Here is a 13,111-nt window from a genome sequence, read left to right as displayed (position 1 = left end):
TATCCCTGAGTCACTTCTGAGCAAATGTCTTTTCTGTTCTGTGCTTCAGTAAATCCCACCACAGAATTGGGTTTACAACAGAAACTGCTTGAAAGAAGAAATGAGTTCAAAACTTGAATTAAGTTTCCTCGGGTAAAACAAGTTTTTTTCCCTCCCTAAAGAACCTTGTTGAGTATGGGCCCACTCTTAAAGCGAGTAAGCTTGGACTTGAAAATAATTGACCAAGCTAGAAAATGAGGAACTGCCAAGAACCCAGAGGGAAATCAATCAAGGGCTATTGTGAGGTTGAGATGTGCTTACTTCTCCTGGGGGCATGGAGGGTATTTTCTGAATCACAGAGGGAGATCAGGATTTTTTGTTCATCCCTTTCCATGCCGATCCTTAGCAGAGGCATTACTTCTTCACTCTCCCTAAGCAGAATTGATCTCTTCTTGGTCCCCATTTAACCAGAACTGTGAACATCCCTTGTTTCAGCCTTCTTGAGACGCAAGGACATGTAGCAGGAAGACTGTGGGACTTGGAGAGAGAGACATGTGTCTTCAAGTTCTGCTTCTGCTACGAATTAACCATATAACAAAGATAAGTTATTTTCTAGACTTCATTAATAGATTGGGGATAATAACAATGATTTCTTAGGCTTGTTGTGATTGTTAAATGTGCCAGCGAAGTGTCTGACACCTGATAAGCATACAGTCAATAACAGGATGGCATTTCTGGCAGAGGATGAATGAGAAAGACCTTGGGTCACAGTCTCCATCCATGTAGCCTAAAATATCTAACAGAAATGGATACCCCACTGCTGCCTGGGCCACAGTCAAACACAGGGAATGACACAGCTTCACACAACAGTCTTTGAAAAGTGTAAGCCAGAGAAAGAAGAGTGCAAAAATGCCCGAGGCTTGGGGATGTTCCTAATAATGTTTCCACCCCATAAGCACTGCAAAGGGAAAAGTAGGTGAGTGGAACAAATTCTGAAAAACCTTGCCCATATGCTCTAAGTAAAAAGTAAATTAAAGTCAGGTGGTTGTCAGGAGGTCAATATAATGACTATCATAGCTCTGAAAGTGTTAGCTCATGCAGTTATATGGCAGGAAAAGAACTATAAAAGTGAGAATGGTGGACATTAAGTTATTGTTATTTGCAGATGATATGATTGTATACTATTAGAACTCATGAGAATTGTCTGGAAAACTGTTAGAAATTAAAAAAAAGAGTTCAGAAAATTGGTTGCAAAATTTATATCAAAATTATTGGTTTTCTTATATACTAACTATAAACAGATAATTTAATGAAGGAAATATCCCCTTTACAATACCAAGAAAAGCAGATTTAAAAAACCTGGGAACAAGAAACATTCAGGGATTATGTGAAGGAAACTTTAAAAGTCTTTTGAGGATTATAAAAAAAGACTTAGAAAAATAGTCATAACTTATTCTTAGATAAATAGTCTCAATATCGTAAAGACATTACCTTTGAAAAGTAATCTGTGGAGCCTATGCCAACCAAATTAGAATACCAATGAAATGTTTTGTGGAAAACTTTACAAAATGAAGTTTTTTGAGCAATACATGTAGAAATTGCTATGCTGATTCTGAAAAAAAAAAAGAAAAAAGAAAAAAATAGATTCAGTGGAACAAAATCAGGAATCTAGAAAATATTCATCCATATATACATGAATATGATGTATATACTAAAGATGATATTTTATTCAGTGGGAAAAGATGGCTTAGCTAAAAAATGGTTTTGTAAAAATGGAATTGACATTTGTGGAAAAAATAAACCTGGGTGGCTGCTTCAGTGCTAATATGAATACAAGGTGTTTTAATTGTATAAATTAAAACCTTACAAATATTATGGTGGTAAAAATATAATATTAAAAAGTGTTAAGAGCAGACATGGGTGGTAAAAGTCACTGAAATTATAAAGGGAATATTGATAAAAATGGTTACTTAAAATTAAAAGCTAGGAGAGGGTTGGTTCAAGATGGCAGAGTAGAAGGACGTGTGCTCACTCTCTCTTGCAAGAATCACTAGAATCACAGCTAACTGCTGAACAGTCATTGACAGGAAGACACTGGAACTCACCAAAAAAGATACCCCACATCCAAAGACAAAGGAGAAGCTGCAATGAGATGGTAGGAGGGGTGCAATCACAATAAAATCAAATCCCATAGCTGTTGGGTGGGTGACTCACAAACTGAAGAACAATTATACCACATAAGTCCACCCACTGGAGTGAAGGTTCTGAGCCCCACATCAGGCTTCCCAGCCTGGGGTCTGGCAATGGGAGGATGAATTCCCAGAGAATCAGACTTTGAAGGCTAGTGGGATTTGACTGCAGGACATTGACAGGACTGGGGGATAGAGAGACTCCATTCTTGGAGGGCACACACAAAGTAGTGTGTGCATCAGGACCCGGGGGAAGGAGCAGTGACCCCCATAGGAGACTGAACCAGACCTACCTTCTAGTGTTGGAGGGTCTCCTGCAGAGACAGGGGGTATCTGTGGCTCACTGTGGGGACAAGGACACTGGCAGTAGAAGTTCAGGGAAGTACTCCTTGGCGTGAGCCCTCCCAGCGTCCGCCATTAGCCCCATCAAAGAGCATGTAGGCTCCAGTGCTGGGTCGCCTCAGGCCAAACAACCAACAGGGAGGTAACTCAACCCCAACCATCAGCAGACAAGTGGATTAAAGTTTTACTGAGCTCTGTCCACCAGAGCACACCCAGCTCTACCTGCCACCAGTCCCTTCCCATTAGGAAGCTTGCACAAGCCTCTTAGATAATCTCATCCACCAGTGGGCAGACAGCAGAAGCAAGAAGAACTACAATCCTGCAGGCTGTGGAATGAAAACCACATTCACAGGAAGATAGACAAAATGAAAAGGCAGAGGACTATGTACCAGATGAAGGAAAAATATAAAACCCCAGAAAATCAACTAAATGAAGTGGAGATAGGCAACCTTCCAGAAAAAGAATTCAGAATAATGATAGTGAACATGATCCAGGACCTCAGAAAAAGAATGGAGGCAAAGATTGACAAGATGCAGGAAGTGTTTAATAAAGACCTAGAAGAATTAAAGAGCGAACACCTAGAAGAATTAAAGAACAAACAAACAGATGAACAATAAAATAACTGAAATGAAAAATACACCAGAAAGAATCAGTAGCAGAATAACTGAGGCAGAAGAATGGATAAGTGACCTGGAAGACAGAATGGTGGAATTCACTGGCACAAAACAAAATAAAGTAAAAGAATGAAGAGAAATGAAGACAGCCTAAGAGACCTCTGGGACAACATTAAATGCACCAACATTCGCATTATAGGGGTCCCAAGAGAAGAAGAGAGAGAGAAAGAACCCAAGAAAATATTTGAAGAGATTATAGTCGAAAACTTCCCTAACATGGGGAAGGAAATAGCCACCCAAGTCCAGGAAGCACAGAGAATCCCAGGCAGGATAAACCCAAGGAGAAACACGCTGAGACACATAGTAATCAAATGGACAAGAATTAAAGACAAAGAAAAATTATTAAAAGCAACAAGGGAGAAATGACAAATAACATAGAAAGGCACTCCCATAAGGTTAACAGCTGATTTCTCAGCAGAAACTCTACAAGCCAGAAGGGAGTGGCACGATATATTTAAAGTGATTAAAGGGAAGAACCTACAACCAAGGTTACTCTACCTGGCAAGGATCTCATTCAGATTTGACAGAGAAATCAAAAGCTTTACAGACAAGCAAAAGCTAAGAGAATTCAGCAGCACCAAACCAGCTCTACAGTAAATGCTAAAGGAACTTCTCTTAAGTGGGAAACACAAGAGAAGAAAAGGACCTACAAAAACAAACCCAAAACAATTAAGGAAATGGTAATAGGAACATACATATCGATAATTACCTTAATGGATTAAATGCTCCAACCAAAAGACATGGGCTTGCTGAATGGATAAAAAAAAAAGACCCATGTATATGCTGTCTACAAGCGACCCACTTAAGACCTAGGTACACATACAGACTGAAACTGAGGGAATGGAGAAAGATATTCCATGCAAATGGAAATCAAAAGAAAGCTGGAGTAGCAATACTCATATCACATAAAATAGACTTTCAAATAAAGACTGTTACAAGAAACAAGGAAGGACATGATATAATGGTCAAGGGATCAATCCAAGAAGCAGATACAAGAATTATGCATATTTATGTACCCAACAGAGAAGCACCTCAATACATAAGGCAAATACTAACAACTATAAAAGGGGAAATTGACAGTAACACAATAATAGTGGGGGACTTTAATGCCTCACTTACAACAATGGACATATCATCCAGACAGAAAATTAATAAGGAAACACAAGCTTTAAGTGACACAGTAGATCAGATAGATTTAATTGATATTTATAGGACATTCCATCTTTAAACAGCAGATTACACTTTCTTCTCAAGTGCACATGGGACATTCTCCAGGATAGAACACATCTTGGGTCAAAATCAAGCCTCAGTAAATTTAAGAAAATTGAAATCATATCAAGCATCTTTTCCAACCACAACCCTATGAGATTAGAAATAAAATACAAGGGAAAAAATGTAAAAAACACAAAAACATGGAGGCTGAACAATACGTTACTAAATAACCAAGAGATCCCTGAAGACATCAAAGAGGAAATAAAAAAATACCTAGAGACAAATGAAAATGAAAACATGAAGATCCAAAACCTGTGAGCTGCAGCAAAAGCAGTTATAAGAGGAAAGTTTATAGCAATATAGTCCTACCTCAGGAAATAAGAAAAGTCTCAAATAAACAATCTAACCTTACACCTAAAGGAACTAGAGAAAGAAGAACAAACAAAACCCACAGTTAATAGAAGGAAAGATATCATGAATATCAGAGCAGAAATAAATGAAATAGAAAAAAAGAAGACGGTAGCAAAGATCAATAAAACTAAAAGCTGGTAATCTGAGAAGATAAACAAAATTGATAAACCTTTAGCCAGACTCATCAAGTAAAAGAGGGAGAGGACTCAAATCAATAAAATTAGAAATGAAAAAGGAGACATTACAATGGATACCACAGAAATACAAAGCATCACAAGAGACTACTACAAGCAACTCTATGCCAATAAAACAGACAACATGGATGAAATGAACAAATTCTTAGAAAGGTATTACCTTCCAAGACTGAACCAGGAATAAATAGATAATATGAACAGACCAATCACAAGTAATGAAACTGAAACTGTGATTTAAAATCTTCTAATAGACAAAAGTCCAGGTTCAGATGGCTTCACAGGTAAATTCTATCAAACATTTAGAGAAAAGTTAATAGCCATCCTTCTCAAACTCTTCCAAAAAATTGCAGAGGAAGGAACACTACCAAGCTCATTCTACGAGGCCACCATCACCCCGATACCAAAACCACACAAAGACACTAAAAAAAAAAAAAAATTAGAGACCAGTATCACTAATGAATATAGATGCAACAACCCTCAACAAAATAGTAGCAAACAGAATCCAACAACACATTAAAAGGATCATACACCATGATCAAGTGGGATTTATCCCAGTGAGGCAAGGATTCTTCAATATATGCAAATCAATCAATGTGATACACCATATTAACAAACTGAAGAATAAAAACCGTATGATCGTCTCAATAGATGCAGCAAAAGCTTTTGACACAATTCAATGCCAATTTATGATAAAAATTTTCCAGAAAGTGGGCATAGAGGGAACCTACCTCAACATAATAAAGGCCATATACAACAAACCCACAGCAAACATTTTTCTCCATGGTGAAAAACTGAAAGAACTTCCTCTAAGATCAGGAACAAGACAAGGATGTCCACTCTCACCACTATTATTCAACATAGTTTTGGAAGTCCTAGCCACATCAATCAGAGAAGAAAAAGAAATACAAATGGGAGAAGAAGAAGTAAAACTGTCACTGTTTGCAGATGACATGATACTATATAGAGAGAGTCCTAAAGATGTTACCAGAAAACTACTAGAGCTAATCAATGAATTTGGTAAAGTAGCAGGATACAAAATTAATGCATAGAAATCTCTTGCATTCCTATACACTAACAATGAAAAATCAGAAAGAGAAATTAAGGAAACAATCCCATTCACGATTGCAACAAAAAGAATAAAATACCTAGGAATAAACCTACCTAAGGAGACAAAAGACCTGTGCTCAAAAAACTGTAAGACACTGATGAAAGAAATCACAGATGTCACAAACAGATGGAGAGATATACGATGTTCTTGGATTGAAAGAATCAATATTGTCAAAATGACTATACTACCCAAAGCAATCTACAGATTCAATGCAATCCCTATCAAATTACCTGTGGCATTTTTTACAGAACTAGAACAAAAAATCTTAAAATTTGTATGGAGACACAAAAGACCCCAAATAGCAAAAGCAATCTTGAGGGAAAAAAAACAGAACTGTAGGAATCAGGCTCCCTGACTTCAGACTATACTACAAAGCTACAGTAAACAAGACAATATGGTAGTGGCACAAAAACAGAAATATAGATCAATGGAACAGGATAGAAAGCCCAGAGATATACCCATGCACCTATGGTCAAATAATCTATGACAGAGGAGGCAAGGATATACAATGGAGAAAAAGACAGTCTCTTCAATAAGTGGTGCTGGGAAAACTGGACAGCTACATGTAAAAGAATGAAATTAGAACACTCCGTAACACCATACACACAAAAAAAACTCAAAATGGATTAAAGACCTAAATATAAGACCAGACATTATAAAACTCTTAGAGTAAAACATAGGAAGAACACACCTTGACATAAATCACAGCAAGATCTTTTTTGACCCACCTCCTAGAGTAATGGAAATAAAAACAAAAATAAGTAATTGGGACCTAATGAAAGTTAAAAGCTTTTGCACAGCAAAGGAAACCATAAACAAGACGAAAAGACAGCCCTCAGAATGGGAGAAAATATTTGCAAACAAATAAACAAATAAAGTATTATCTCCAAAATATATAAACAGCTCATACAGCTCAATATAAAAAAAAAAAAAAACAACCCAATCCAAATATGGGCAGAAGACCTAAATAGACATTTCTCCAAAGAAGACATACAGGTGGCCAAGAGGCACATGAAAAGCTGCTCAACATCACTAATTACTAGAGAAATGCAAATCAAAACTACAATGAGGTATCACCTCACACTGGTTAGAATGAGCATCATTAGAAAATCTACAAAAAACAAATGCTGGACAGGGTATGGAGAAAAGGAGACCCTCTTGCACTGTTGGTGGGAATGTAAATTGATACAGCCACTATGGAGAACCGTATGGAGGTTCCTTAAAAAACTAAAAATAGAACTACCATACGACCCAAGAATCCCACTACTAGGCATATAGCCAAAGAAAACTATAATTCAAAAGGACACTTGCACCCCAATGTTCATTGCAGTACTGTTTACAATAGCCAAGTCATGAGAGCAACCTAAGTGCCCATTGGCAGATGGATGGATAAAGATGCGGTACACATATACAATGGAATATTACTCATCCATAAAAAGTAACAAAATTGGGTCATTTTTAGAGACATGGATGGACTTAGAGACCGTCATACAAAGTAAGTGAGAAAGAGAAAAATAAATATAGTATATTAATGCATATATGTGGAATCTAGAAAAATATACAGATGAACTGGTTTGCAAGGCAGAAATGGAGACACAGATGTAGAGAACAAATGTATGGACACCAAGGGAGGAAAGGGGGAGTGGTATGAATTGGGAGATGGAGATTGACATATATACACTAATGTGTATAAAATGGATAACTAATAAAAACCTGCTGTATTAAAAAAAAAGCAGTTTTAGACATAAAAAATAAAAATAAAATTCATGATGTTAGTTGATAATAGACATATTAATATGTTTTTGTGGTAACCAAATAAAAAATAATTCACAGATAAAAAAATTAAAGGTAGATCATAGCAAAACATAGTGATATTGGGGCCTCCCTGGTGGCGCAGTGGTTGAGAGTCCGCCTGCCGATGCAGGGGATACGGGATCGTGCCCCGGTCTGGGAGGATCCCATATGCCGCGGAGCGGCTGGGCCCGTGAGCCATGGCCGCTGGGCCTGCGCATCCGGAGCCTGTGCTCCGCAACGGGAGAGGCCACAACAGTGAGAGGCCCGCATACCGCAAAAAAAAAAAAAAAAAGAAAGAAAACATAGTGATATTGGAAAATCAAAATAAAGTGCATAAAATGTTTGCAATATATACAATAGTCCTGTAAAAATGATTTAAATGATTAATATTTAATTATTAAATATTCCTCTCATATATTAAGTAATTATTTTGCAGAAAATAAGATAAGCTACTAATAAACATAAAAGTACTCAGCCTTACTTGTTTTAAATGAATAAAAATAAAACTAGATAGCATTTACAGCTATCTAATTGGAAAAAGTGAATATCATTGATAGTACAATTGATATAGGTAAAATAATTCCAACAAAGATCTTGGAATATGGGCTCTCTCATTTGATTGAAGTCCAAACTATACCATTTTGGGGAGTGATTTGGCAATATCTAAAACAATTTTAAATTTACATACCCTTTCACCCAGCAATTCCATTACCAGAATTTGCCCCAGGGACATTCTCAGAACTACACCATGATATGGAATATAATTATTAACATTTAAAAAATCAATATACATATAATCTATGGGGTATTCGTTAAATAAAATATAATACATCCAAACAACAAAATTCTATACAGATTTCAAAAGTGTGCTACATTTGTATCTAGTATTATTAATACATTTTCAAAATATATTAATAAATGATTAAAGCAGGGTGCAGATCAATTGCCTTGACTGATCTCATTTGTGTAGATAAACTTTGTGTGGGTGTGTGTATTTTGCACTTGCATATTTAATTGGAAGAAGATTCAAGAAAATTTTGTAACTCCTTTTTTATGTTTCAAATGTTAGTGGGGATTGGAGGAACAAGAAACTGACTTTCAAAAAATATTTAGACTTTTTTACAGCAGTTTTAGGTTAACAGTAAAACTGAATGAAAAGTATAGAGATGTCCCATTTATCCTCTTACCCCAAGTACACACAATCTCCCCCACCATCATGATTTCACATCAGAGTGATACATTTGTTACAACTGATGAACCAACACTGACACATTATTATCAACCAAAGTCCATAGTTTACATTAGGGTTCTCGCTCAGTGTTGGATGTTATATGGATTTTATACAAGTATATAATGACATGTGTCCATAATTACAGTGTCATAGAGAATAGTTGCACTGCCATAAAGTCCCCCATACTCCACCTATTCATCCCTCCCTGTCCCCAAACCCCTGGCAATCACAGATTGTTTTACTGTCTCCAAAGTTTTACCTTTTCCAGCATGTCTTATGGTTAGAATCCTACAATATGTACTCTCCTGAGGTCGTTTTCTTTCTGCTTAAATCGTTTGTTCATTTTAAAATCATGTAGTTCATTTTCTTATTTTTGAGTTTTAAGAGTTCTTTGAATATTTTGGATCACAGTCCTTAATCAGTATGTCTTTTGCAAATATTTTCTGCCAGTCTGTGGCTGATCTTATTCTTTTGACAGTATCTTTCACAGAGCTTAAGTTTTAAGTTTTAATGAAGTTCAGCTTATGAATTCTTTTTTCATAGCTCAAGCCTTTGGTGCTATATCTAAAAAGTCATCACCAAACCCAGGGTCATCTAGATTCTCTCTTAAATAATCTAGGAGTTTCATAGTTTTGCACTTTATACTTAAGTTCATTTTGAGTTAATTTTTGTGAAGAGTCTAAGGTCTGTGACAAATTCCTTCCTTTTCTTTTATTGCATATGGATATCAAGTTGTTCCAGTACCATTTGTTGGAGAGACTATCTTTTCTCCAGTTAATTGCCTTTGCTCTTTTGTCAAAGATCAGTTTACTATATCCATGTTTATTGATTTTAGGGCTCTCTATTTTGTTCAATTGATATATTTGTCCATTCTTTCACCAATACCACACTGTCTTTATTGCTGTAACTTTAGAGTATGTCTTGAAGTCAGGTAGTCAGTCCTCTGATTTTTTTATTCCCTTAATTAAAAAAATTTTTTAGTACTTTAAAATTTATTTATTTATTTATTTTGTTGTTGAGGTATAGTTGTTTTACAATGTTGTGTTAGTTTCTACTGTACAGTGAAGTGGAGTTCTCTGTGCTATACAGCAGGTTATTACCTATTTATTTTATACATATTAGTGTATATATGTCAATCCCAATCTCCCAATTCATCCCACCGCCACCACCACCCCACCGCTTTCCCCCCCTTGGTGTCCATACGTTTGTTCTCTATATCTGTGTCTCCATTTCTGCCTTGCAAACCGGTTCATCTGTACCATTTTTCTAGATTCCACATATATGCATTAATATACAATAGTTGTTTTTCTCTTTCTGACTTACTTCACTCTGTATGACGGTCTCTAAGTCCATCCACGTCTCTACAAATGACCCAATTTTTTTCCTTTTTATGGCTAATATTCCATTCTACATATGTACCACATCTTCTTTATCCATTCGTCTGTCGATGGGCATTTAGGTTGCTTCCATGACCTGCCTATTGTAAATAGTGCTGCAGTGCAGTCCTCTGACTTTGTTTTACTTCTTCAATATTGTGTTGGCTATTGTGTTACTTTACTAGGGCTGCCATAGCAAAATACCACAGACTGGTGGCTTAGAATACAGATATTTATTATCTTATAGTTCTGGACCCTGGAAATCCAAGATCAAGGGTTGCTTTCCTTTGAGACCTCTTGCCTTGGCTTGCAAATGGCCGCCATTTTGTTGCGTCTTCTTGTGGTCTTTCATCTGTAAATGCACAGTCCTGGTGTCTCTACAGATGCCATAATCTCCTCTTGTAAGGACACCAATCAGATTGGTTTAGGGCCAACTCTAAAGACTTCATTTTTACTTAATTACCTCTTTAATGGTGCTTAGAAGAAATTTGGATCCACTGAGAGACTCCAAGGATGTGTGTGCACAGAGGAGAGACCATGTGAAGATGCAGCAAACATGTGGCCCTATGTAAGTTAAAGAGCGCAGTCTCAGAATAAACCAATCCTGCCAGCACTTTGATCTTGGACTTTCAGCCTCCAGAACTGTAGAAAATAAATATCTGTTGTTTAAGCCACCCAGTCTGTATAGTATTTTGTTATGGCAGCCAGAGCAAACTAATATACCTTATATCCGGCAAACTTGCTATAATTGCCTATTAGTTCTGTAGGATTTTTTTTCTTTTGGTCAATTCCTTTGAATTTTCTACTTTTGTTTTGAATGTTTTATGATTTACACAAATTAAAAAATATATATATGTATATATATATTTTTTTAAAGTAAATAATAATAAACATCATTTTTCTTCCCTGAATGGGATGTGGATCTCCTCCATAGTACGTACATGTTAAGGGTAGCATATAGTTAGGTACTAGTACAGTTCATAGAATGACACATAACATGCCCCAATATGTGTTTAATGAATAAATTAGAGTTCAGATAGACTGTTTACTCCCAGTGTTCTGAGAAGTTTTTTTGGAAAATGACCCTTAAGGAGATAAGAAAGAATTGCTGAAATATGCAGAAAACAAATGGTGAGAGAATGGAAGCTATTGCATAAAGGGCTGTCTTTTGCCAGCTGATCCTGGAGAGGAAACCCTCCCATGAGCTCTGTTCCACAGATGAAGACTACATTTTACAGAGCATAAAAAATGGAGATTGCACTTTATGACCTTTTCAAGTTTACTGTTCTAACCCTCTGCTTCTCCAGTCTTCCATTGTGTTCTTGACAAGGAGACATAAGCTGAGGAGAGCCTGTGCTTAAGAGGTTTCCTCTGCTGTTAAAGATAAAAGGAAACACATCTGGCACATAGAGAGGGAAGGTAATGGTAGAGGTTTGACTCACTGTATGCATTTTCCTTTTTCCTATTTCGGTAAATTGTTTCTTCTAGAGCTAGATTGTTTGTACCCTTGTGCTCTCAAAGGTTAATGGTTAATTGGGAAGTAGTCCAGAGTTTGACACACAGTTGGTGCTTAAAATTATGAATCGGTGTGTGAATGAATCACCTAATGCAGGAACAATGCCTATTACGTTTGGGCTATTTTTTTTAAGCTTTATTCTTTTAAAGACATCTATCTAGATTTGTCACCTCTAGGGCTGATGAAGCAGACATCTCATAGTTTGTCACAGATGACTAAAATAAATGTCTGCCTTAATAAAATGAGAAATTATTTATATGACTAAAAATAATCTGGAAGCCACAAAATCATTTCCTGGTGAAGAAAGATCTTATGAATTATTGTCAATGTGAAGCATCTTTACTGTATAATCCCTTCCCTGCTTTTTGAGAGAGTAAGAGAGTGAAAAGAATATGGCAGATTTAATGGCCTTTTTAATCTACTAGACTGAAAAATTGGTGTTTTCTGAAATATAATTCCATGGATTTTGAAGTTAAAGCACATTAAAAAGGAGCTGTGGTTAAAAGTTTTCTCAGGAAAGCAAATTGTACCCACAGAAAGGCAATACACACTGCAGTGCTCTGAAAATAAAACCATTCACTCACCCAGCCTTAGGCATCTAAGTATGTCTTCTGTGTAAAAACCCAGCTCCAACCAAATACTTGAAGACTTTAAGACCTTTTCTTTACAATCCATCCTCTTGTCCATCAATGCAAAGTAAGTCTATATGTGAAATCTCTTCTCAGCAGAAGTGAGTACCAATGAGGCACAAGCATCTGTGCTACATATTTTTTATGCAGATGCAGAGAAAAATCAAGGTAAGACAAGGCCTCATCACTCCAAGAAACTTACAATGTAGTTGGAGTCAGTGCTTCTAACTTCTTTCTAATAGCAGGTACCAGGGCAAGAACCTCTTCCCCAGGGGTCTGTGAGATTCTCTGGTAGAATGCAGTGAGAAAATATTACATTTCTGTTGGTATTTGTTTTTATCTAATTTTTAACATTCCTATTTTTGTGTTTATTTAAAAATTAATGTGTTATATTAATATAGCAAATGTTGGTAATTTGTAATAGGCATGAATTGGGGATATGGACTTATTTTGTGG

The sequence above is a fragment of the Mesoplodon bidens genome, assembly GCF_964165515.1.
Source record: "Mesoplodon bidens genome assembly, chromosome: 10".
Classification (NCBI taxonomy): domain Eukaryota; kingdom Metazoa; phylum Chordata; class Mammalia; order Artiodactyla; family Ziphiidae; genus Mesoplodon; species Mesoplodon bidens.
This window is presented reverse-complemented; position numbering follows the sequence as displayed.